Below are 11,879 nucleotides of genomic sequence, written 5' to 3'. Positions count from 1 at the left end.
TGATGAAGCAGCATTACAGCCGCCTTCTACCATTCCATTTCTTTCTAGGGAAATTCCCTGCAGATCAGGGCATTACTGTAATTAATTAATTAGAGGAAATTAACAGCACTACTTACATTCTTAGCATGCACCTGCTGCCAATAGTATTTTTTTTTTAATTTTGCAGTGATGTTTCCCGAAGATGTGCAGAATACACAGGGCTTCAAGAATCATTTTGTGCTTGGGGCGCCTGGGTGGCGCAGTCGGTTAAGTGTCCGACTTCAGCCAGGTCACGATCTCGCGGTCCGTGAGTTCGAGCCCCACGTCGGGCTCTGGGCTGATGGCTCAGAGCCTGGAGCCTGTTTCCGATTCTGTGTCTCCCTCTCTCTCTGCCCCTCCCCCGTTCATGCTCTGTCTCTCTCTGTCCCAAAAATAAATAAATAAATAAATAAAAACACGTTGAAAAGGAAAAAGAATCATATTGTGCTTAAGTCCCTGACTGGGCCGGCAGTGAAGGAGACCGGGTTGTTGCCCAAGGATCATTTGAAGAACTGCCATGCTAAAATTGCTATCTATTCTCTCCTTTTATCTGAGCACAATAATGTAGAGTCTACTATCTGATGTTAGATACACGATTTTCTTCCATGAAAAATTAGGGTGTTTTTTTTTTCTCAAGTCTTTGAAGTAGTGGGAGGTTAGGTTTCTAGCATTTCCTTCCAAATTTTGTGCATCTGGCAAATGATGGGGTTGGGAAAGAGCTGTTAGGCAGGTGGCATAAAATGGTGGTATTTCAACCCAAATTGTAGGCATGCAAAATTCAAGCATAAAAGAAATGATGTGATGTTTAAGGTCACTGGTTGGATCCACAGGCGGTACCTAGACTACAGCTGTAGTGAAATTTGAGAAAATGGAGTTCATTTCTCCACCCCCTCTTCTTCCATGGATTTAAGTTCCTTTGTTTATGCATGGTGAGGGTAGCAGAATACGCAACTTAAAAGTATTCCACTTTAGCATATTGACTTTAAGTTTTTCTTTAAATTCCAGTTTGTTAACATACAGTATAAGTTTCAGGTGTAGACTTGAGTGATTCATCACTTACATACAACACCCAGTGCTCATCACAACAGATGCCCTCTGGCATATTGATTATGGATGTTATTGATTTGGCATTTTGAGCTACAGGCACTTGAAATGCATCAAATGAAGAGAGGCTTTCTCTGAACTCCCCTTATCTGACTAAAGACAGATCCTCCAAAAGGAGCTCAATAGATCTTCTCCCCCAGGGTGTTAGCAATCAGCTAGGATTGAGTCTTAGCACAGGAGAGGACCCTGGAAGCCAATACCACACCCAGACACACGTTATCACAAACCACGTGTGCACCATCCATTTGTTTCTCTAAAGCCCATTCATCTTTCTTAAAAATCATTTAGTCTTTCCTAAGAAATCTACCCTTTCCCTAATAGGAAGGTATGTGAGCCTGAATTCTAGGCTACTTCTTTGAGTTATTCATCTTTCCCTGGGTAGCTCCCTTGTATACATGAGGAATACAAGTTAATAAAATTCTGTTTTTCTTTTTAATCTGTCTTTCACTATAGGGGTTTCAGCTAAGAACTAAGAAAGGTAAAGGGAGAATTATTTTTCCTCCCTTACAATGGAGTACCCTTAAGATGCCAGATTTCATAAATGAATCTGTACCCTCATATTCATTCTCATTGGCCACAGCACAGTTGGGAGCATCTGCTGAGGCTGAGCCACATGAGCTTGGGTAAGGAGCAAGGTGGCGGTGGTGACGCTTCTGGACAGGAGACAGGATACCTTGCTGAAGGTTCAGTTTGGCTTTGGTATGACTGGGTAGCAGGGGTTTGGGTATCTCCGTGCCTGTCTTCTCACCTCAAAGTAGAGATATTGAAATCAGTCCAATCAGTCTCATAGAAGTAGTAGTACGAAATGCACATGAGAGCACGAACAGCAGTGTGTTTGGAGAAGTTTAAAATGCTACATGAAGCTGGGACAAAATGTATTAAAACAAGCATTTCCCAGCCTTTGCTGAACTCGTAATGATGGCTTTGCGGGAACATAATCTTTGCTTGTTCAGTTACTCTCTTTCTCCCTCTCCTTCTCTCTTTATGATGGGAGTTTTGCCTTTTAAGCTAGTTTATAGGATGAAGGAGACTATAGGGACAGGGGAGAAAAACAGATTCTGGGGCTTTGGAAGCTCTGGAGGTGCAAGAGGAAATTGTAGGTTTAAGACTGTGAGGCTCTGATTCAGCTGCTGAGGTGCCAGAAAGTAAGGTTGGAAAAGCATTAAGGAGGTTGAACTCAGTTCCCTTTCATGCTCTTTAAATAATAATTGGAATTACTCTTAAGATATTTATGGTTGTTGGACTTTGTTTCTTTGACTGTTAACACCATCTCTAAACAGGACCATATGGGTCCTTCAGCTTGCATGTGGGTATGCTTTTTTTTTTTTAAGTGGGCATTCATAATGGAGCATGTAGGAAAGAAAAATTTAATCATGGGAAATATTTGAAACTCAAAGAGATGAAAGGATGGTCTAGGTTAGACCAAAGAGTCCTGTTCCCTGCCTCTGACTCCCTGACTTACATAGTGAGATGTGAAGAGAAGTTTCTGTGCCTAAACAATTGAAAGACTTTGCCTCTATTAAAAATTAAAAAAAAAAAAAAGTGACCTGCTTCCCAGAAAAACAAATGTCATTTCTACTGTTCCCTCTCACATTTAACCAAACACAATTGCAGAGGGACCTGTTAAAGTTTAGCAGCAACTTTCTGGGGCTAAATGAAATGATCACCTTTTAGCTCTCCCTTGATGACGTCCCTCTGTCCTTGGTTTCTAGGTCTTCTGCCTGACCCAGATGTTGGCATGTCCCAGGGTTTCATCACTCCTACCCCATCCTGGTGTGTAGTGACATCTTTGCCTTTGGCTTCAACCACTGACTACATCCTGAGGACTTTCCAATTCTTAAGTCCATCCTTGACCTCCCTCTAGAAGTCCAGACCTGTATATCCACAGGTCATCTGAACATCCCCATCTGATGATGCACAAACTGCATACTTAATCTTCATCTTCCTCTCCAGTCTGTTCCTCTGGAGTGAATGCGTGACTCCAATCAGTGAAATCAGAAACTTGAGAGTCATCACTGACTTTTGTCTTTTCAATCCCTGCTTCTTCATCTATCATGAAATCTTTTTAATTCAATCTCCTAAACATCTTTCAAACTCAGTCCTTGCCTTTCCATTTTCTTCCTGTACATACTCGAGTTTCACACCACTAAAAAAAAAGAAAGAAAGAAAAGAAAATCTGAATGATTTTAATAACTTCGGAGCTGGTTTTCCCACCTCTATTCTTGTATCCATGCTAAATCCATTCTGTCCACTGCCATGAGACAGACTTTTCTAAAATGCAAGTTAAATAATTTCAGATTTCTTCATTGGTTGCCCATGCCTTTAGGATAATGTTCAAATTCTTTATCATGATATTCAAGCCCCATCAGGATCTTGTTCCCACCTACACTTCTAACTTCATTCCAATAATACCAAATAAGATACTCTTTCCCAAATGTACACACTTTTTTCATACTATACCTCTATCTGGAGGGCCTTTCTTTCTTGTCTTCCTCCTTATCCCTCCTTTGAATTTCCATAGGTATTGTATATCCTCTGATAACAAATATTTCTTTTTTTAAAGTTTGTTTATTTGTTTGTTTAGAGAAAAAGAGAGAGTATGAACAGGGGAGGGGCGGAGAGAAGGAGAGAGAGAATCCCAGACAGGCTCATGCTGTCAGTGTGGAGTCTGACATGGGGCTCTATCTCAGGAACCATGAGATCATAACCTGAGCCGAAATCAAGAGACTGACACTTAACCAACTGAGCCACCGAGGAGCCCTGGATAGCAAGTATTTCTGTAGATGGCTGTTGAACAACCGGTTTGTGAGTCCCAAAGACAGTTTTGTTAAACTCTGTTTTTGATAAATGGGACTATCCTGGCCCATGATAAAAAAAAAAAAAAAAAAAAAATCTGTAGCTCTTTGCTGAAATGACCAGATTGGACAGGGACATTGGACTAGACCTGTAGGAGTTAAGAATTCTCTCTAGAAGCTTATTTCTTCTTTAATTTCTGAGTGTCAACTCCTTGAGTTTTAACTGCTATCCCTGGAGGATAGTTGAAGACAGTGTTGTCCAAGGAAAAGAGTACTGAAAGAGGAGTCAAGAAAACCATTTTTAAATTCTCTGTTAATCACTGTGTTAATTTGAATTAAAAACACTACCTAATCTTACAGGATTGGTTTATAACTTAGATAACTTAAATAAGTGAAGTTTGTATGTTATAAATTTGTCTGTAAATGTTAAGTTTTTTCAGTTAGGGAAGAGTATTTCCAACCCTTTCAGGCTCAAATAAGGGGATTGAAATATTCGGGAATAAGTGTTAAGTTTTTTTTTTCTTCTTTGTCGTCTAAAAATAGTGGGGGTTCATAGTTTCATGGCAAATAACCCAGTGGATAATCAAAGATAACCCAGTGGATACTTATTTCTTAAGAATGCACAACACATGTGTTTGTTGTAGCTGATTTACCTTCCTGTTTATGCTTTGCTCTGGCCATGCCAAGGTGGAATATAGATTTCCTGGACTTGAAGACCAATGGAACAGGAAGACTGAGCAGCAAAAGTAGAGTGGGTGTGTGTGGGGAGGGGGAGTAGCCTAGGTGGCTCAGTAAGTTAAGCGTCCAACTTCAGCTCAGGTCATGATCTCACGGTTTGTGAGTTTGAGCCCCACATTGGGCTGTCTGCTGTCAACATGAGCCTGCTTCAGATCCTCTGTCCCCCTCTTTCACTGCCCCTCCCCCTCTCTTTCTGCCCCTCCCTCACTCCTGCATGCTCTCTTTTTCTCTCTCAAAAATAAGTAAACATTAAAAAAGAAGAAGAAGAAGTAGAGCAAAGGTAGCTCCCGCTAGAGGGGATTAATTGTGAAACCTTTTGAAACTTGTTGATTTCAACACTTGACAATTAGCTTGTCAGGCTGCTGAGGCTCCGGAAAAGGATTTGGCAGTTTAATGACACCTGGCAACTTCAGCACCAGGGAACACCCAACTGCTGCTTGGCAGCTGGTACCTTGAGCAGGAAGGAACCCTGTTGGAATCTCTTCCTTCAGAAAAGTTCATAATTGAATGAGGAGGCTTGCAACTGCTCATCTTGCAGTGGCCCTTCACAGTCTAACTGCAAATCTCTGTGGCAAGTAGTTTGGGACAAAAACTGCTGCTGTTAAGATGGCTTCAAATGCTAGGCATGACCGAGTGCCTGCCACTCAGGGGAGAGCTTGGGTTTGCAGCCAGACTTGGGACGGGATTCCATCTTGTCACTTTTCTCGTTGTGTGATCTTGGGCAAGTTAGTTTACTTCCTTCTCTTTTGGATTTCTCATATGTTCAATGAGGACAAATGATAACCACTTTATTTGGTTTTTGTGAGAATGAAATAAGATTAAGTATGTTAGTGGCCAGTACCTTATAGGGGTCCAATAGGTGTCAAAATAAAGTTGACCAGATGGAAATGTGTTGATGATTGATTATCTGCAGTTGGGGAATAAGCCTAAGAAGTCAGAGGTTCTCTGATTATCCAAAGTCCCAGGTAGTTTTCACTTTAAGAACTATGGAGTACTAATAGACAAAACTATTGTGCAACTCCTGCTACCCTGATTTGTAAAAGATGTAGTAAAACCTTGGTTTGCAGGCCTAATTTGTTCTGGAACCATGCTTGTAATCGAAAGCACTTGTATATCAAAGTGAATTTCAAGAACCATTGGCTCAGTTGTGATGTGACATTCGGCATCATGTACTATTCATATTGCAAGACAATGCTCGTTTATCAAGTTAAAATTCATTAGAAAAGTTTGCTCACCATGAGGAACACTCACAGACCAAGTTACTTGCAATCCAAGGTTTCACTGTGTAATATACTGGAAAGCACAGGGACTTTGGACCCAGACCTGTATTTGACTTTCAAATGGGCCTATACAAGCTATGTGTCCTTAAATAAGTCACTTAACCTCTCTGATCCTCATTCTGTTCAGATGAAGGCGATAATACCCATCATGCAGTGCATTTATAAGTGTTAAATGAGAAAATAAATGAAAGTACGTCTACAAATGTCTAGAATATGTCTTCTATGTCTAGAATATGTCTGACCCTACGAGTTTGGAGTTTACTTTGTTTTCCCTGTCTTTCCTCATGATTAAAAGCTTTGGCCTGGGGCACCTGGGTGGCTCATTCGGTTGGGCATCCGACTTTAGCTTGGGCATGATCTCGCGGATGGTGGGTTTGAGCCCCGTGTCAGGCTCTGTGCTGACAGGTCAGAGCCTGGAGCCTGCTTCAGATGCTGTGTGTCTCCATCTGCATCTCCCCCACTCATGCTCTATCTCTCTTAAATTTAAATAAAACATTAAAAAAAAAAGCTCAGGCCTTTCCCGGAGTCTACGATATGTCCCAGTGGCAGACCATTTAAACAGCCAAGATAAAGAGTAGCAGAACTGACATTGGCAGTGTGTCTTACCAGGAGACACAATGCCAACCTCTTTTAGGCCTCTTGAGATCAGCAAATAGTTTTGACGATTTGAAGACCTTATTAAATAACCAGTTGCTACTGACTAGATCACACAGCACCAGAAAGGTCTCTGGGAGAAGGCCTGTGAGCTGTTACTGCTCTGAGCAGCATTTCCTACCCCTGGCCTCCATGTCTTTCCTCAAGTAAAATGGTAACAAGGGGGCTGGTTCTCCACCCATCACACAGTGGAGATTCAGTGGAGGATGAAATGGCTTATCTTTGGCCAAAGACTGGCACTGTGAAATTAACTTATTGTAATTCCACAAACACTGCAGATCAGGATAACTGGTTTCCAAACAGAGCCAAAGATTTTCTTTGTAGCTTATCATTCTGTTCATTCTAATAATCTGCCAATCTGAGGACCTGTAACCACCTCATATTGAGTGCTGGATCAAGGTGTACATTCAGGAGATATATGGAAACTGAATCCAGAAGCTGACTTTCTGTTCTCAAATTTGTGGCCCACCACGGCCCCCTAGCCTCTCATTCTACTCCATCCTAGGCAGGTACAAGATTCCACACCGCCCCCCTCCTCTCCATTCCCGCCAAATGGAAGGTAGCCTTCCCTCTTCTCAGCGCTGCAGTCATGCTCTTCCGGTGACACTGAAGTTCTATCTCCCCCATGGAGTGGTCTTTGAGAGTGAGTGTTTTACCTGAGTTTTACCAAAGATATTGCCTTCTTCTCTGGCAAGGCTAGGAGTAGGACAACAATTATCAATAATTCTCTGAGCTGTGAGCCCAGTGAGGTGTTTAATGGTTATTACAAAAGGTCTGTGAATACACAAGTGCACCAAGACTGTTTGTAGACTGAGGAAGTAGGTGTCTGAAACATACTTGAAAGGCTATTTTTCAAATATACATAGATGTCTTTGTGATTAATAATTGTGTTAAAGATGTTGCTGAATTCGTGGTTGGTTTTGTCATTATGTATTTTCTCAGCTGGCAATGTGTACTTATACACTGTTCAGGTAACATGATATGGATCTGTTGACTCAAAACCAAGCCATTTCCTGGTTTCTCTTAAGAGAAATGGTACCTCTGACACTAATAATGGGTCAAAAAGTCAATACGGCATGATGCAGAGCCTCTGTGTCCCATTAACTGTGTGTGATTTGAGGTAAGTCACAGCCCTTTTCAATGCCTGCAATAAACATCCCTTGATTTTGCCTATTATCTATTCATCTGTCTTCTAAGCTGAGAGTAGCTTTATTTTCCTTTGGTAACTTATTTCTCCTCTCTAGCCCATGGTTTTAGGGTGGGCATATGGTCCAGGTCCAGTCACCAGCACTTTCCATCCACTCCAAGTACATGAGCCCACAGATGTATGATTCAGCTGCCAGTAAGCTTGAGCCCTGGGTTTGTTTGTTTGCTTGTTTGTTGTTGTTGTTGTTAGAAATCTGGGGAAGAGGGCACTCTTCCTTTGGGAGTTCTAGGATTTCTAACTGTCTTTCTAGAGGTCATGACAGCCATCTTGGTTTCTTCCGAGAGAGAATCTCATCTAAAGCTAAGGCAATACAGAGACAAATAGGATGAAGGATTGAGACATATATGCCAGATGCTGCTCCTAACCACTTTGATCTACCCATGTTGGAAGCTTGCAATACTTCTGAACTTTTCAGTTACTTGAATGAAAGTTTCCATTTTGCTTTTTTTTAAATTTTTTAATGTTTATTTATTTTTGAGAGAGAGACAGAGTGTGAGTGGGGGAGGAGCAGAGAGAGAGAGGGAGACACAGAATCTGAAGCAGGCTCCAGGCTCTGAGCTGTCAGCACAGAGCCCGATGTAGGGCTTGAACTCATGAACCCTGAGATCATGACCTGAGCTGAAGTCAGACGCTTACCGACTGAGCCACCCAGGCACCCTCTTTTTTTTTGTTTTTAATTTTTTTCATGTTGATTCCATTTTGCTTTAAACTGGCCTGAGCTGGGGCCTGAGTGGTCCTCATCTGTAAACTAAGGAGATTGCACAGGTGAATTCTAAGAGTGTTACCAGCTTGAGGATCCCTGGTATTCTACAGCTGATTTCCAAAGTTTATTAGCAAGGGAATAAACCCCCAATTATTGGGCTAGAGCTGGCTACAAAGTTCTAGTAAGGTAGTTAATTGATCTATTTGGGATTCCGCAGTGAAACCTGTCATTGGAATATCAGAATACTCTTTGATGGAATACATCTTTGAAGAGCTGATTCATTTTGCCTGGGGATTTACTTTGAAATATAGATGGGGTGAGAATCACCTCCTCTTTTCTTTTTTCTTCCCCAAACTTTCACCAGCTCATCTTCATCGTCATTAAAAAGAGTGACACACACATGCACACACACTCCAAAAACTCTCATTCTTGGGTATAGTGTGAGGCATCAATGCCGTAATCTGCAGGCGTGTGTCTGTATGGATCATTTCATCCTGGAAGGAGTTGTCTGAACTTTGTTTTTGAAGATTGCTTTTTTTTGTTATACTCACCTCTAGAGACTGATTCAAAAAATAAAAAAAAAAGATTGTACAGCATCATCTCGGATAAGCTATGCTTTTTTTTCCTCTGTAGCGAAACAGATTCCAGGTGGCATAATGGAAATTTCCAAACTGCACTCCAGCTATAGTGTTGAGAAATAAATGTGGGGAACACACTTTTGGAGGGAATTCTCTGTTTCCTTGTTCTTGTCTGAGCCCTTCGGCCGCAGTTATTATTTACGAAATCCTCCTGTGAACAGATCTAAAATAAATAACTATATGTAAGTCTGGAGAAAAATCTTCTTTTTAATTTGCACTTAAAGGCCTCAATTATCTACCAGAAAACAAAGCTTCCACTAAGAGATTTCTGAATGCACTAATTCTCCAGAAGAAAAAGCAGCTCAGTGACTCATAATATCGGTGTGTGTGTTGTTGGGGGTGGGACACAGCAGTGTGTCTCTGAGTCTGGTATAGACTGTACGTATATGATGATCGTGGTAGAAATAGTTATAATTTATTGAGCACACTTTCCATTTGTGGCCTCATTTAAGTGAATTCTCACATTCATCTTGAGAGGTGTTTAACATGGTCCTCACATCATCAAGAAGGAAATTGCCTCACAGAAATTAAGTTCTGAGGTCTGAAGTGGATTCCAAAGCCTGTCTTTTCAACCACCAGACTACTCTGCCTCCAAGAGGTCCATTCCATGGATCCTGTTTTATTAGCAGACAGGGTCTTTTCCATTTTCATAACTTCTAGTTTTTCTTGAGAAAGCCCATCATTCTTTCTGCTTTTCCTTGCTCCCCTGTCATTAAGGTAAAATGGCCCCATTGAGTGTCTACAATTACATTTTGGATGTATCATTAAGGTGATTATTTGCAGAAAACCAATGGCCTCATAAAGGTCCTTTATGTAGCTGCTGTTTTTAAAAGTATCTCATTAGTGGCAGGATCTACAGTGGTTTTACAATACAGAAATGAACACTGTTAACTGGTGACCTTCTGCATGGATGAAAATAAGTTTTTACGTGACTTAGTCTTACTAAGGAGAGTTTTTTTCTTTTTTTTTTTTAAATTGTATATTGTAGATGATAAGATCTACAAAGATCTTAAGATATAAGCTATAAGATGTCAAATGTCATGGTTTCCCGGATACTGAACAAAACAGGCTATGTTTCCAGGTTGCGCTTGGAGAGGCAGCAAGGTACAGAGCCTCATAGCTGGCAATTACTGAAGGTTTGCTAAGTGCCAGGCCCTGGATCAAAGATTGTATATTGTCTAGTCTAACATGCACAATAGCCTCACTTTCTGACTCTGTTCCATTGCTCTGGAAACCTCTTTGACTCTTTTTGACTTAGGAAGGATTATTTTCTAGCACCCTTTTCTGTCTATCACACAACTATATTCGTGCTGGTGGCACACACCAGGAATCCTCTGGTTAAGTGATTTGATATAGTTAAGTTACTGTAGCCTCTGTGTGGACAAGATACAGTGATTGTCTGCATGAAGAAAGAATGAGGCTACTTTTTCTGAGCCAGGGTGAGTAGCTGGAATTGCTATGCTGTCACTGGAAGTTATTCCTAGGTACAGTAGCATTTCCCCAGCTGGGGAGGGCTGTTTCCTCACCTTCCCTGACCTGATTAACTCTTGCCTGTCCTTCAGTATCTGGCTCTGGTGTCTACCCTCCCCACCCAGAATCTTCTCTAATGCCATTTTAGACTGTCTCTCTCTCTCTCTCTCTCTCTCTCTCTCTCTCTCTCTCTCTCTCTCTTTGACTTCTTTAAACATGCCCTAAAATGTGCGTACACAACCTTATCCTCAGATAAGCATGTGTTCTTTTGTTCTATTTATATATATAGCCAAATCCCAACTCCCCCCCCCCCTCCTTCTGTACTCTCTACCCTACTACTCCACCTAGAAATTTCTTGAGTATTTAGTAAATGTTTGGTTTTGATGTACAAATCCAAACATACAGGGAAGGGGAAAAGTACAGAATTCTTGACTCACATTAAAAAATTGCTTTAAGTTAATTTTTGTTCTTTGAGGACTGCTTCTGTGAGAGGGTCACCAACAAGCCAGGCTGCCTGGTGAGGTTGCTTATTCCTTTTCCATCTGAGTGATTAGCCCTTGGCAATAGCTCTTTGAGAGTGAGAAAGCTGAGCACTGTGAGTTTGCTCTGTTAAAAATTGCTGCAGCTTGAGGTTCTCATGGTTTCCAGATGTTTCCACAGCACCTCCTTCCCACTTGGGGAGATTTCCTGAATTGGGCCCTGGGATGGGGTCATCATTCTCATTCTAAAGCAAGGTATGAGCTAGAACAGGTTAAGAAAGAGACTAGAAGGGCTTCCAGCTGGATTGTCCTTTCAGCTGGGTCCTTCAAAGCCATCTCATCCTGTGCCCTGCTACTAACAGGAACAAAGTGAAAGAAAGACTTTGAAATGAGCCAAACATTACTTGGAATTCTACTGATGGAACCTAGGTCTTGTCTGAGGCTCCTTCCAGGGTTATCTGATGGGATAAGAGCATTTGCCTTTCCTAATCCTTGACTATTTTGTAATTCTATACAGATAGAAGTTAAGCTAGAGAGGGAGACCTGATGGTAATGCAAATGATCCCTGATCACAGAAATGCAAGAAATAGATTTTGTCCAGAGAAGATGCATCTGATTTCCTTTCTCTGGAAGAGATCTGTGTTGCATCTGTTAGGAAATTTACTTGAGCATTTCTGAATACCTATATGTGTGTCCTTCAGCCTCTCCTGTGAACCAGTTATAACATCTTACTGGTTTTCTCATTGTTAACTAGACTAAAAATAAAATCTTTGACATTTGTTCTTTTATATTT

Source organism: Prionailurus bengalensis, chromosome D2 (assembly GCF_016509475.1).
Source record: "Prionailurus bengalensis isolate Pbe53 chromosome D2, Fcat_Pben_1.1_paternal_pri, whole genome shotgun sequence".
NCBI classification, from domain to species: Eukaryota; Metazoa; Chordata; class Mammalia; order Carnivora; family Felidae; genus Prionailurus; species Prionailurus bengalensis.
This window is presented reverse-complemented; position numbering follows the sequence as displayed.